Source organism: Anolis sagrei, chromosome 2, assembly GCF_037176765.1.
Source record: "Anolis sagrei isolate rAnoSag1 chromosome 2, rAnoSag1.mat, whole genome shotgun sequence".
NCBI lineage: Eukaryota > Metazoa > Chordata > Lepidosauria > Squamata > Dactyloidae > Anolis > Anolis sagrei.
The window spans coordinates 166,563,815-166,577,276 of NC_090022.1; positions in this window are offsets into that span (position 1 = coordinate 166,563,815).

The following is a 13,462-nucleotide window of genomic DNA, read 5'->3' on the forward strand; positions in this document are numbered from 1 at the left end:
GCGGGGTGTCGAGTTCGGCCTCTCTCTCTCGCCCTGCGCGGCATCTGCTCCTGGTCGCACTCGACTCTCCCGGCCAACACAATCCACTCTTCGAGCGTGGGCGGGTTACTCCGGTGTAAAGACCACTCCAACACATCGGGGCGCAAGCCCGCTCGGAAGTGTTCGAGCTTGGTGGCATCCGACCAGTCCCTAATCCGGCCTGCAATGGCTTTGAATTCCAGGGCATATTCAGAAACAGTCTTATTGCCCTGAGTTATCCTCTTGAGCTGACCCTTTGCCTTCTCTTCTGCCAAAGGGTCCTGGAATCTCTCCCGCAGCGCCCTCAGGAAGTCGTCCAACCTCCTCAACTCCGGCGCCCGGGTGTCGTACATTTGCATGAGCCAATCGGCCGCTGCTTCCTTCAAGTTGGCCCCCACGGCGTGGATCATGGCCCCTTCTGAGGGGAAGGAATCTCCATAGTCTTCCATATAATGCCTCACGTTTGTGATGAAATAGGAGAGCTGCTTGGGGTCCCCGTTGAACTTCACACGTAGCTCTCCTCTTCCAGGGCCCCCTTGGAGATGGCTTCTCCCTCCCCATCCTGACGTGAATGTGGAGGTCCCGGGCGGGGGGTGCGAGGGTTCCCCTTCCGTGGCAAACGCCACTCTCCCCGAGGGCCGGTATCCCCGTCCCATACCTTGCGAGAGGGAGCGTCGCGTCTCTCTCTCCTCCAGCGTGGCTCTCCAAGATGCTGCCACCTCTCTTCTCATTTCCTCCAGTTGGAATGAGAAAGTCTGTAACATTCTCTCCATCGCGTCCACCTTTTCCCCGAGGTGCTGCGCGGGAGGGCCCTGGGCGCCGCCGAGGGGCGAGGGTTCTGTGTGGGGCTCCCTCGGCCCCAACATGGGTAACTTGCGCCGCACGGTTATGTCCTTTTGCGGAGGCCTCTGCGTGGATGTCAGGGGGGCTCCCCAGGTCCCAGACGCCGCCGCGGGGATCTCTCCTCCCCCTTCCAGGTCTCCGGCTTGGGGAACTCCCTCGTCTCCGAACTCCTCGTCTTCCAGCCCCGGGGAGGGGGAAAGGCCGATGCTCTCTCCAGCTCCCATCGGGATTTCCTCTTCCTGGTACATGCTCCTGTCCCGGATAGCTTGAGTCCTCACGGGTGGAACAAGAAGTTGTCAGTTCTCGCTTTATGTCAGGATCCGCTGGATCGTAGAAAGGAAACTCACACTCACAAGTAGGTACTCGGATTTGGAGTTTATTTCAGTCCATACAGAGCAAAAACAAAGCGAGAACTGAAGTTTCCCGCCCAGAAGCCCCAGATCTCCCCTCCTGGCACTGCCTCCTCCTTCTCCCCCTTCCTTATCACAGTTTAGTCTAAGATCCCTCTTTCCCACAGCTTCAAAGCCAAAACCTATGCCCAGATGTCCTGCCATAAACCCATCCGTCATGACTGCCCCCTCTGGTGTCAGGAAGGAGGCTTCGTGGAATCTCAAACATGAAGGCACATCCTGACAAGTATTTTCTGTTGGTCAAGAGATATCTGTGTGCCAAGTTTGTTTCAATTACCTCGTTAGTAGAGTTCAGAATTGTCTTTGATTGTAGGTTAATGGTAAATCCCAAAAACAATACCGCTGAGTTGCTGAGCTTGTTGACCGAAAGGGCACAGGTTCAAATCCAGGAAGCAGCATGAGCTTCTGCTGTCAGCCCCAGCTTCTGCCAACTTAGCATTTCAAAAACATGCAAATGTGAGTAGATCAATAGGTACTGCTCTGGTGGGAAGGTAACGGTGCTCCCTGCAGTTATGCTGGCCACATGACCTTGGAGGTGTCTACGGAAAACGCCGGCTATTCAGCTTAGAAATTGAGATGAGCACCACACCCAAGTCAGACATACTGGACATAATATCAGGGGTAAACCTTTACCTACAACTCCCAGATGACAAAACCAACCCCACCAGTATTCAAATTTGGGTGTATCGGGTAATTGTGCCAAATTTGGTTGGGGGGTCACCCCAACATGAGGAACTGCATTAAGGGGTCATGGCATTAGGAAGGTTGAGAACCACTGCTCTAGTAAAAAGCCAGGTCTTAAGTGCTAGAGTATAAGGCCCTAAGTCGCGCATGGCTCTCATATAGGGCGGCAAGGAATTCCATAAGGCAGGGGCAGAAATAGAGAAAGCCCTGCGCCTGGTACTTTCCAAGTGCACTTCTCTAGGACCCGATATATAGAGTAAATCGCGTTGGGAAGGATGTGGCGACCTCTGATGATGGAAGAAGGAGAGACAGTCTCTAAGATAGGATGGACCCTGGCCGTTTAAAGTTTTAAAGGTCAGGACTAGCATCTTATACAGGCCACGATAATCAATTGGAAGTTAATGTAGATGTCGCAGCACTGGTGTTATATGGCATTTCATAGGCGATTTTGTGAATAACCTGGCTGCAGCATTTTTAACAATACATTAACATAGATCAAATGCTCTAGTACAGCAGTTCTCAACCTGGGGGTTGCGACCCCCCAGGGGGTCGTTTGGCCATTTTGGAGGGGTCGCGAGGCTGCCTCCTTAGGCCCCACTCACAAGGCTGAGAGGCAGCTGAGGGCTCCTTTCGGGTTGTAGACATAGGAAGGCCAACATAAAAGGTGTTACAGTAGTCCAGCCTAGATGTGACCGTGGCATGGATGACTGTTGCCAGAGCCTCATCCGACAGGTAGGGTGCCAATTGCCTCGCTTGTCGTAGATGGAAGAAGGCCTGTTTGCTGGCAGCAGGGCTTCCATTGTCAGCTGCGAATCCAAAATGACACCTAAGCTCTTAACGATAGGTGATGGAGATAAGACAGCACCATCGAAAATGGGTCAGGCCTATCTGGCAGCCATGCCAAAGAATCTCAGTCTTCGCCGGATTCACCTTCAGTCTACTAGCATGAAGCCAGTTAGACAGAGCCTCCAGACATAAGGTGAAATTGTCTGGTATTGACATTACTCCAGGCTCCAAACGCAAAAGGAGTTGGGTATCATCCGCATATTGATAGCAGGCCAGGCCAAATCTCCGAGCCAAACCAAGTCTAATGTAGATGTTGAAAAGAAGAGGGGAGAGAGTTGCACCTTGGGGTACCCCACAAAGAAGGGGGGATCTATGAACATGTCAAACACCTCTGGGACTTCTGAATTCAGACAGACAGAGTTCTGGAGCATAATACTCCTGATCTCACTATTGTGTTAAAAAACAAAGTATGGATTGTCAATGTTGCAATCACAGATGACAGGAGGATTGAAGAGAAACAACTGGAAAAGGTGACACAATATGAGGATTTAAAGATCAAACTGCAAAGACTCTGGCACAAGCCAGTCAAGGGGGTCCCAGTGGTGATTGGCCCACTGGGTGCAGTGCCTAAAGACCTTGGCCTGAACTTAAACACAATCAGCGCTGACAGGATTACCATCTGCCAGCTGCAGAGGGCCACCTTACTGGGATCTGCATGCATTATTCACCGATACATCACACAATCCTAGACACTTGGGAGGTGTCTGACCTGTGATCCAATACAACAACCAGCAGAGTGATCTTGTTTGCTGTTGACTCATCTTGTTGTGTTTCAAATAATAATAATAATGATAATGATAATAATAATAATAATAATAATAATAATAATAATAATAACAGTAGCAACAACAACAACAGAAGTCTTAGTGGCCATCCAGTTTAATTCCCTTCTGCCATACATGCAAAGCACAATCAAAGCATCCCCTGAGCGGTGGGAAGGAAATAGGGTTTTGGAAGCAAGGAAAGTGAGGGGGTGAAGAAGGCAGGGGAAAAATCTTTAGGCGGCAAGGGGGTGGAAGGTTTTTAGCACTGAGAGAAGTGGGGGAGGAGCAGGAAAGAGGAGGTAAAATTTGGAGGAGGAAGAGGGTACTGCAGATCCTCTCTCCACTTTGTGGAGACCCAAGGGTTCCACAGAGCACATTTTGAGAACTGCTGCTTTATGTAATACACATGCTTTAAGGATGTGCTGGATTTTGGAAACTGCAGTCCCCATGCCCACACTGGCCAGAGCTGAATAAATCGATTATTGTTACTGCCTTCAGCCCAGTTTTCCAGACAACAACGCCTTTCTGCAATTGCACAATGCTGGCATTTTGTTTAAGTGAAATCCCGTAATGTGTCCTCTGCACAACTTCGCTTCCTACCTGCGTATGCCCTACCCACCCCACTTCCCATCTCCCCTATTTAGGTGTAACTGCACAGATGCACATTTCACCAAAAGAACCTTATTTCACAGTGATGGAAAAACAGTAATACTGGATTCATTTACATGCTTTTTCTCATCAGTGAAGAGATGATCTAGTCATGATCCAAATGCAGTGCAAGTATAGGAGACACATGACATTGTGCAATAAGCTCCATTCAAAGGCCCTTTTATTCTGCCATATTTTTTGTCATGTCAGGAGTGACTTGAGAAACTGCAAGTCACTTCTGGTGTGAGAGAATTGGCTGTCTGCAAGGACGTTGCCCAGGGGACAGCCGGATGTTTTTTTGATGTTTTTACCATCCTTGTGGGAGGCTTCTCTCATGTCCCCGCATGAAGAGCTGGAGCTGATAGAGGGAACTCATCCGCGCTCTCCCTGGATTTGAACCTGTGACCAGCCGGCATAAGGTTTTAACCCACTGCGCCACTGGGGGCTCCTCTTCTGCCATAATTGCACTATATTAGCCTCATGTGATAAAGTCTTTAGAATATTCTAAAAAACTCTAAAAAAAACTCTAAAATTCTAAAACTCTAGAGTTTAGAAAACTCTAAAAAAAACCCTCTAAAATTACAACAGCAAAACAGCAGAGGGGAAACAAACAGGCACATAAAATCACTCTCAACAAGAGATTCCCTCCCAGGCCCTTCCAAGCCATTGAATGCTAATCAAGAGCAAACCACAGACAACCTGCTACAATGCAACCTGAGCCCTGCCACATGCACAATGGAGGACCTTCTTGCAGCAACACCAGAGTCACTTCAAGTGGCCCGATACTGGTCAAAGGACATTTAATCAACCACCAAGCTTGCAGACTTTTGTTTTGTCTGTCTGTCTGTCTGTTTGTTTGTTTTGTTAAAAATGTAATACAATAGTTTTCCTCTCCCCATAAAATGGGGAGAGAAAAAACATTTGTCTGCCTCCCACGAGGCAGGGAGGAGTTCTGGTGGAACTCTCCAGAATATCTGGGGGCGTGGCCTGCTAGCACAGGCCAGGCCCTCCCAGGCTCATTCCGTGCCTGGAAGTCGGAGAGGGAGGACACAGTGACAACCAGGGAGAAGACAAGATTGAAGAAAAGGGAAGAAAGAAGAAAAGAGATGACTGAGTGAAGGCAGACTAAAGAGGACTGAAGATTGGGAGAAGATCTGAGTGAAGAGGAGAGTGGAGTGAAGAACTCAAGAAAGAAGACCAGACGAAGCAGAAGGGAAAAAGAATACCTACAGGTCTGTGTCGGGGCCCTGTGGGGGTGGGTGGCACCCCCTCCTTCCAGGAAGGCCTGTGGGTCGCTTCACCGGGGGTCTGGTTTCGGGCACCCACCCCCCCTCCCGCGTCCTGCCTCTTCTTTCCTTGTCCTTTGGCCAGGCCCACTCGTGGAGGCTTAGGCCGGGCTTGGCCTTGGGTTGCCAGGTGGGCCTGGTGTGAGGTCATTACTGCAGTAGGTTTTTGTTTCATATGCCGGCTGGGCCCTCCTGATACCAGTTTCGGTTTCGGTTTGGTTGCACTTGATGGCAGCCATTTTAGGAGAAGAGGCGGCCGCCATTTTGGGCTAACCTCGAGCTGGGCCGGGTCAGGCATTTTGTCAGTGCAAGCACCTGGCTGGTTGATGATTTAAACCAGCTTTGCAAATGAATTGGAGCTCCTGCTATTAGATCCAGCTTCCAATAAAAATAAAATAAATAAATAAAAAATTTAAAATTACGCCAGGAGGGGAGCTCCTGCTGTTAGATCCAGCTTCTGATAGCAAAAAATAAAATAAAATAGATAAATTATGCCAGGAGGGGAGCTCCTGCTGTTAGATCCAGCTTCTGATAGCAAAAAATAAAATAGATAAATTACGCCAGGAGGGGAGCTCCTGCTGTTAGATACAGCTTCTGATAGCAAAAAAAAATTCCCCAGGAGGGGAGCTCCTGCTGTTAGATCCAGCTTCTGATAGCAAAAAAGGAGGGGAGCTCCTGCTGTTAGATCCAGCTTCTGATAGCAAAAAAAAAACAAAAAAAATTCCCCAGGAGGGGAGCTCCTGCTGTTAGATCCAGCTTCTGGAAAAGGATAATAATAATAATTTTAAAAAAGGAATTTAATTAATAATAATAATAATAATAATAAAATAAAATAAATAGATCTATATAGATGTAATAGTGGCAAATATGGGAATAAGTTAAAACTTCCTATGGCCACTTCAAGGAACGCCTAATAGCTCAGCTAGCTGAGCAAAAGCTATAGGCTCAGGCCATGGTTTTGGAGTGAGCTCCCGCTGTTAGCCACAACTTATGTTAGCTTTACAGTTAGGCTAAATACAAATTTGAATAAATCAATAGGCTCCAGCGGTAGGCTTGGGTCATATTTACTGGAGGAGATCCCGCTGTTAGCCCCAGCTTGTGTTAATTTTACAACGGACTAACTGCAAATGTGAGTAGATCAATAGACCCCCATACACCTGGCTCGGGCCAGGTATGGGGGCGAGCTCCCGCTGTTGGCCCCAGCTTATGTTAACTGCACAGTTGACCTAAATGCGAAAGTGACTAAATCAATAGGCCCCGGTCCGCGTTAGACATCATTTCACGGTGGCTTCAGGAGCAGAGCAGTTACACAAACTGAGTCAATTCATAGTGAATTAGTTACTGAAATATTGTGGCGACTGAAGGGTGAGCTTGTGGTGTTAGCCACAGCTCGAACAATTTACAACACTACAAGAGTTGGGTTAGGTAACAGAGGTGAAACAGTCTTTCCTTGCTCATATATATATATATATATATATATGACAAAGTCATTGTCAATTTTTTCCTTCAGGATGGCGCCAAAGAAGAACGTGGGCGGCCCTAAGGGAAAGGGACCTGCCAAGAAGACTCCGGCGAAGCGCCCCCTCCCTCCCCATGAATCATCATCGGAGGACGAGGGCGTTTCGGCCGAGGACCTGGATGCATTGATGGATAGGATGGACAAATTTGAGAGGGAGAGGGGGCTTCCAGTGCGGGAGGCTGGGCCGCATCCGGTGCGCCGAGCTAGCAGAAAGTTAATTTTTAAAAATCTACTTTCTCGCATGTCTTTTTTAGAGGCCGGCCGAACAGCGGTGACGCACAAAGGAGAGCGAGCTAGCCAGCCCGAGCCCAATCAGAGGGAACAAGATCTCCCGTCTCCGATGGTGCGTCAGCCTCAAGCAGTCGTTAGTCAAGGGTCGGCAGCCAATCTAGCGACAGCAGCATTCCCCAGCCCGACCCAGGCTGTACCTCAGCCTCCACCAGTTATGGCCGAGATGCAGCCTGCAAATACTGCGCCATCATCGGCCACCAAGCCAGCGGATCCGGTGACGACAGCTCCTTTGGCACCACCGACCGCGCCAGAGCCGGCGGTATCGGGCCAGGCTTCCATTCAAACCATCGTCGTGGATAGACCTTCGACGTCCACAGGTAATAACACCACACTGGTCTGGCCCTGGGGCCAGAGCCAGACACAAAACACAACACCTACTCAACCAGATTCGGTCCTGCCCACAACAAGTGATTCGGTCACAAAAGCCGGTCCCCAAGACCCTGCTGTTGCCCCAATAACCTTAGAAATGGCAAGGACGGGGGAGGAAAACCAGTATTGGGGAACCGATAAATGGATATTGCCGATAGTTCCAACGGCGGCCTCAGCCTCGTTGGGGGCTCATTTGTCACAAAAAACCATAGACAAGATACTCAGGAATGAGTATATAGATATGTTTTCCTTGTACTTTAGGGAGTTAGAAAAGAAGGAAAAAGAGGACTTGGACGAAGAGCGCAAAGAAAAGCTAAAGAAAAGGCGGGTTGAGCATAATTGGAAGAATTGGATAGCTTGTTATACCATATACGCATCCTTGATAGTGGAAGCTCACCCTTACAGGGCTAAGTCCCTGTTTAAATATCAAAATATCATATATGGGGCATATGTCAATTACACTGGTCAGGCGTGGCTGGTTTACGATAGCCGCTTTCGTACTAAGGCCGCCACGATGCCTAACAAGCGATGGGACCTCATCGATAGTCAATTGTGGATGGAGGTAATGAATACAACCAGAGCAGTTTCTGGTGAGAAGGCCGATAGTGGCCACACCATCCAAAACAGTAAAGGAAGTCAGCCCTTTCGGCAGGGAGGCCCAGCACAGCAGCCACAAAGGCAAAGGAGTATGTGCTGGGAATACGCGGCCCAGGGAGCTTGCTCCCGCAAGAACTGCAAATATCAGCACGCCTGTACAATATGCCAGGGTAACCACGCAGCCAAGAGCTGTTACAAGGGAAAACCCACAAGAATTGCGCCAAGAGACACCCAATTCAATAGGAGGAACCCACCACAGGTTAATGTTCCAAAAGGGCCCCAGCCCAATCAAGGTGGGTCCGCTTAGTTGTTGGCTGAAAAGATACCCTGACAGAGCTGGGGCAAATTACTTGCTGCGCGGCTTTATGGAGGGTTTTCGGATTCCGGCCCTTGGGCCGCGTTCCCCCTGTTTATCGCCCAATTTAAAATCGGTTATAGGCCTAGAGACTGTAGTCAGGCAAAAGATAGATAAGGAAGTTAAGGAGGGCAGGGTGTTGGGTCCATTTGCTGCACCCCCCACCGCTCAGTTTAGGGTTTCCCCTCTAGGAATAGTTCCCAAAAAAGCCATCAGCGAATACCGCCTCATTCATCATTTGTCCTACCCAAGAGGAGGATCAGTGAATGACGCTATTCCTGATGAGCAATGTTCAGCTAGCTACACCTCATTCAATGCAGCAGTTCAATTGGTGCGGCGTTATGGGCCGGGAGCAGAATTAGCCAAGTGCGATATTAAGTCAGCTTTCAGGCTGCTCCCGGTTCATCCGGCCGACTTTGAGTTATTAAGATTCCAGTTTCAGGGACTTTTCTATTTCGATCGGGCTTTGCCCATGGGGTGCGCAGTGTCTTGCGCCACTTTTAAAGCTTTCAGTACTTTTCTCGAATGGGCTATAAAAACAAAGTCAGGCCTCAGAGGTGTCGTGCATTATCTCGACGACTTTCTTTTCGTAGGGAAGGGCGGATCAGGGGACTGCGGTGCCCCGTTACGCGCTTTTCAGCAGCTAGCGTGGTCATTGGGAGTGCCCCTAACTGAGGAAAAACCGGAAGGTCCCCTTACAGTTTTGACATTTTTGGGTATAGAACTGGACACAGTCAATCAATTTTCTAGGCTGCCGGCGGAAAAGGTGGAAGGTTTGATTGACAGGATAGGAAACTTCTTACCACGGCATAAGGCCACATTAAGAGAATTCCAACAGATAATTGGCCATTTAAATTTCGCATGTAAGGTTATAGCGCCCGGCCGGGCCTTTCTTCGAAGATTGTGCGACGCTATCTCTGGCGTTACTTTGCCCCACCACCACATTAGACTGACACTAGAGATAAAGGCAGATTTGTTCATTTGGCTGCAATTCCTGCACCAGTTTAACGGTATTCGTTCTGGCGTCAGGAATTGTTGGTTAAAAATGCATTACAAGTTTCTTCAGACGCCTCAGGGGCGATAGGATTTGGATTCTACTTTGAGGGGCACTGGTGTGCGGAAAGGTGGCCCGAGCGTTGGCATACGCTCGGCATAACATCAGTGTTAGGGCAGTCCAGGAATTCTTAGATTTTAGACAACACTATAAATTACCCGAAACCATGCCGGTGCCTTACGAGCAATTGGCCCAGTTTTGTGTCTACCATAGGAGGAGAGGCTTGGCACCCCAATCCATTAGGTCAAAGTTGTCAGAGCTCGCATATTGGTTCAAGGCCCAGGGCCTTAGCGATCCCACTGATGACTTTCGAATACATAAAATTTTAACGGGATGGTCTAGGCAGCGCGGGCATCTCAGGGACGACCGGCAGCCGATGACACCTGCAATTCTTAAGAGACTTAAGCAGCTATGGCCCAGCCTGTGCACATCATATTACGAGCAGGTCTTATTTCATGCAGCGGTGTTGACTGCATTTTTTGCAGCTCTTCGGGTGAGTGAATTGGTGGCATTATCCAAGAACGATACATCACACTGCGCACTTCTGGTTTCCAACGTTAAGGTTTTTCAAGATAGCATGGAAATCAGAATTAGAACTTCCAAAACAGACCAGGGGTCGAAAGGTCAGGTGATTAGGCTGCTAAAATGCGGAGAGGAAGACCTATGCCCCGTGGTGGCCATGACACAATTTACGGCACTCAGGGGCATTGAGAGAAGTTACTTGTTTTGCCATCAGGATGGAAAACCGCTGACCAAATACCAGTTCTGGACCATCACAGCTAAGGCACTGGACCTCCTGGGAATGGGACACCTTAAATTCGGGACCCACTCCTTTAGGATTGGAGCTGCCACGGCAGCAGCAGCAATGGGATACGGAAATGAGGAAATCAAAGCCATAGGTAGATGGAGGTCTGGTGCGTTCAGAAGTTACGTACGGTCAGTTTCATCCTAGTTATCGTTATCGTTACAGGTTGCGCAGGGCTGGCACATAGAAGGAGGGTCCTGGTCTGCGGACACAGTTATGTCTTCTGGGCAGGAAGAGAGGCCCACAAGACTGCCTATGGCCAGCACTTGGGTCTCGCGTCCACGGCGAATGTGGAATGGAGAGGCGAGAGAGGCCTGCGTTGGGACGATTTGTGCCCCTTGTTGTTTGATGCCAGGAGTGGGCCCCCTCCTGATGTGTTGGTTATCCACCTCGGTGGTAACTATTTGGGCCTGCTAACAGGCAAAGCCCTCTTTTTGCAAGCACGGGCGGACATTCGAAAGATTTGGTGGACATGGCCCCGGGTGCACGTCGTTTGGTCTGCTATCATACCTCGTTGCAAGTGGCTAGGAGGAGGCGACGTGGGGAGGCTGGAAAAAGCCAGAAAATGAGTGAACCGGGCCATGCGACTGTTCATGATCCATCAAAGGGGTCATTACATTGAACACCCAAACATCACACATGACGATGAGAGGTTATATCGTGGTGATGGAGTACATCTTTCGGAATTGGGCAACCAACGATTTTTGTTGGATTTGCAAGAAGGTATTAGAGGGGTGTTGGAGGAATTGGTGGGGGGTGGCAAATAGACATTTGCCCCCAATCCGTGGCGTAAATAGATAGGGAAATTCCTTTAGTCGATGTGCACCTAGGGCACCCCTTTAAGGGGTGAAAGGCCGTTAAGTTAAACACTCACCTACAGTTGAAAGGGTGAGGTGTAGTTAAATGGCCTTTAATTGGAAGGAGTCTCGATACAAGAGCTCTGGAAGAGACTCCTCATTCCTTTCCCTTGATGGTGATACGGTTTGATTACCGAAAACCCAGGTGCTTCGCCCAGAAATTGTTATTATCAGGTAGTGATACTACCTGGGTTAGGTTACACCAGTTCCTTGCACCCTTGAGTTAGGTTAAGAACTTAAATAGGTAACGCTAAATAAAAGTTGCCCAATTTGAATCCAAACATTGGTGTTGTGTCTTTTATTCTCGTGTTTTACTTCGGGGGTTGGCAGACAAATGTCTGGTTGCTCCTGACACAATTTATCCCTCTTTGATAGTTTTCCTCTTTCTCTAATTTTTCTAGACACTTTTAAAACTCAGCTCATGGCAATGCTATGTTTCTCATCCTGTTACAGGAAACTAGAGCACTGGAAGGTTGCTGCTGTCACTATTATCCACATACCATTGCCCACTAGGAACTGTGCAATAGAAAATTGCCTAATTAATTACTTGTGACTTGTTTCCTTTTCTGGATTTTCACACATACTTTTAAGATTACTGCTATGAAATTAGTCACGAACAAAAATATAAGCAACAACAATATTTTTACCTAGGCTATCCCTCATTTTCCGAGGATGATTGTCTTCCAATATTCTTGTGGGTCCTTATGTGGCTGTGGAGCCCTATTCTTGCTCTGCATCTTCTTCTGCAGTGAGGGCATTGGTTTCCAGGTTAAAAGCGGTCTCGGTCGAGTTGGCTTGACGCGCCTTCCTCTTGGCACACTTCTCCCTTTCGCCCTCCATTCGTGCCTCCTCAAATTCTGCAGCACTGCTGGTCACAGCTGACCTCCAGCTGGAGCGGTCAAGGGCCAGGGCTTCCCAGTTCTCAGTGTCTATGCCAGAGTTTTTAAGGTTGGCTTTGAGCCCATCTTTAAATCTCTTTTTCTGTCCACCAACATTCCGTTTACCGTTCTTGAGTTCGGAGTAGAGCAACTGCTTTGGGAGACGGTGGTCGGGCATCCGGACAACGTGGCCGGTCCAGCGGAGTTGGTGGCAGAGGACCATTGCTTCAATACTGGTGGTCTTTGCTTCTTCCAGCACGCTGACATTTGTCCGCCTGTCTTCCCAAGAGATTTGCAGGATTTTCCGGAGGCAGCACTGATGGAATCGTTCCAGGAGTTGTATATAATGTCTGTAGGCAGTCCACGTCTCACAGGCATATAGCAGGGTTGGGCATATAGCAGCAACATATAGCATATAGCAACAACAATCACACAAAGGAAGATTAGGTGCTGGAGAAGTCCCTTAAAATACCACGGAAAATGTTCCCAGTCTGCTGTAAACAGTGACCTCCCAGCGTTTTCAGCTGCCAGACAGGATAATAGCAGCCTTTGATATGTTAACATCTGGGAGGAAAAATAAAATGGTGCACACTCACATGTTCATAACCTCCAACTGTCCCAATTTTGTAGAGAAAAATACAATTAATCCTTCATTGATACACTGGATAATTCTACACACCACAAAATGCAGTCAGGATTAACATGGCTGGGGATGTGCTTGCCAAACCTCCCTGACCTCCTCTCATTGACCCCCCCCCCCCATATCCAGAAAACCCCCTTAATGTTGCAGGAGATTATTCAAGTGGCAATGTGACAAGAGCTCTAGAGTGGGAAGTCTCCCACTCTCTTTCCCTGCCCAAAGTGCCATCATATCATAACTGGGGATAATCCAGCTACAGGGAAGCTCCTGGAACAGTAAGGAGGCTTTTGGGCATTTGGGAAGTAGGAACAATCTGACATGGTAGTTGTGAGAGTGGTCCAGCATTGCTGTGCTCTCAAATAATACACTGTGTTCTGTGTTGAGAACACAGAAATGCTGGACCACTCTAACAACCACATGTCAGATTACACATGTCAGATTACACAGAGAAACCACTGAAATCCACAAGCATGTGAGCAATTTCAACAGAAAGAAGGAAACCATGAATATGAACAAAATCTGTCCTCTAAAGACAGGACAATAAATAAAGAGCAACACTAAAAAAGGGGGGGGGGGAATTCCAGATAGGAAACAATCA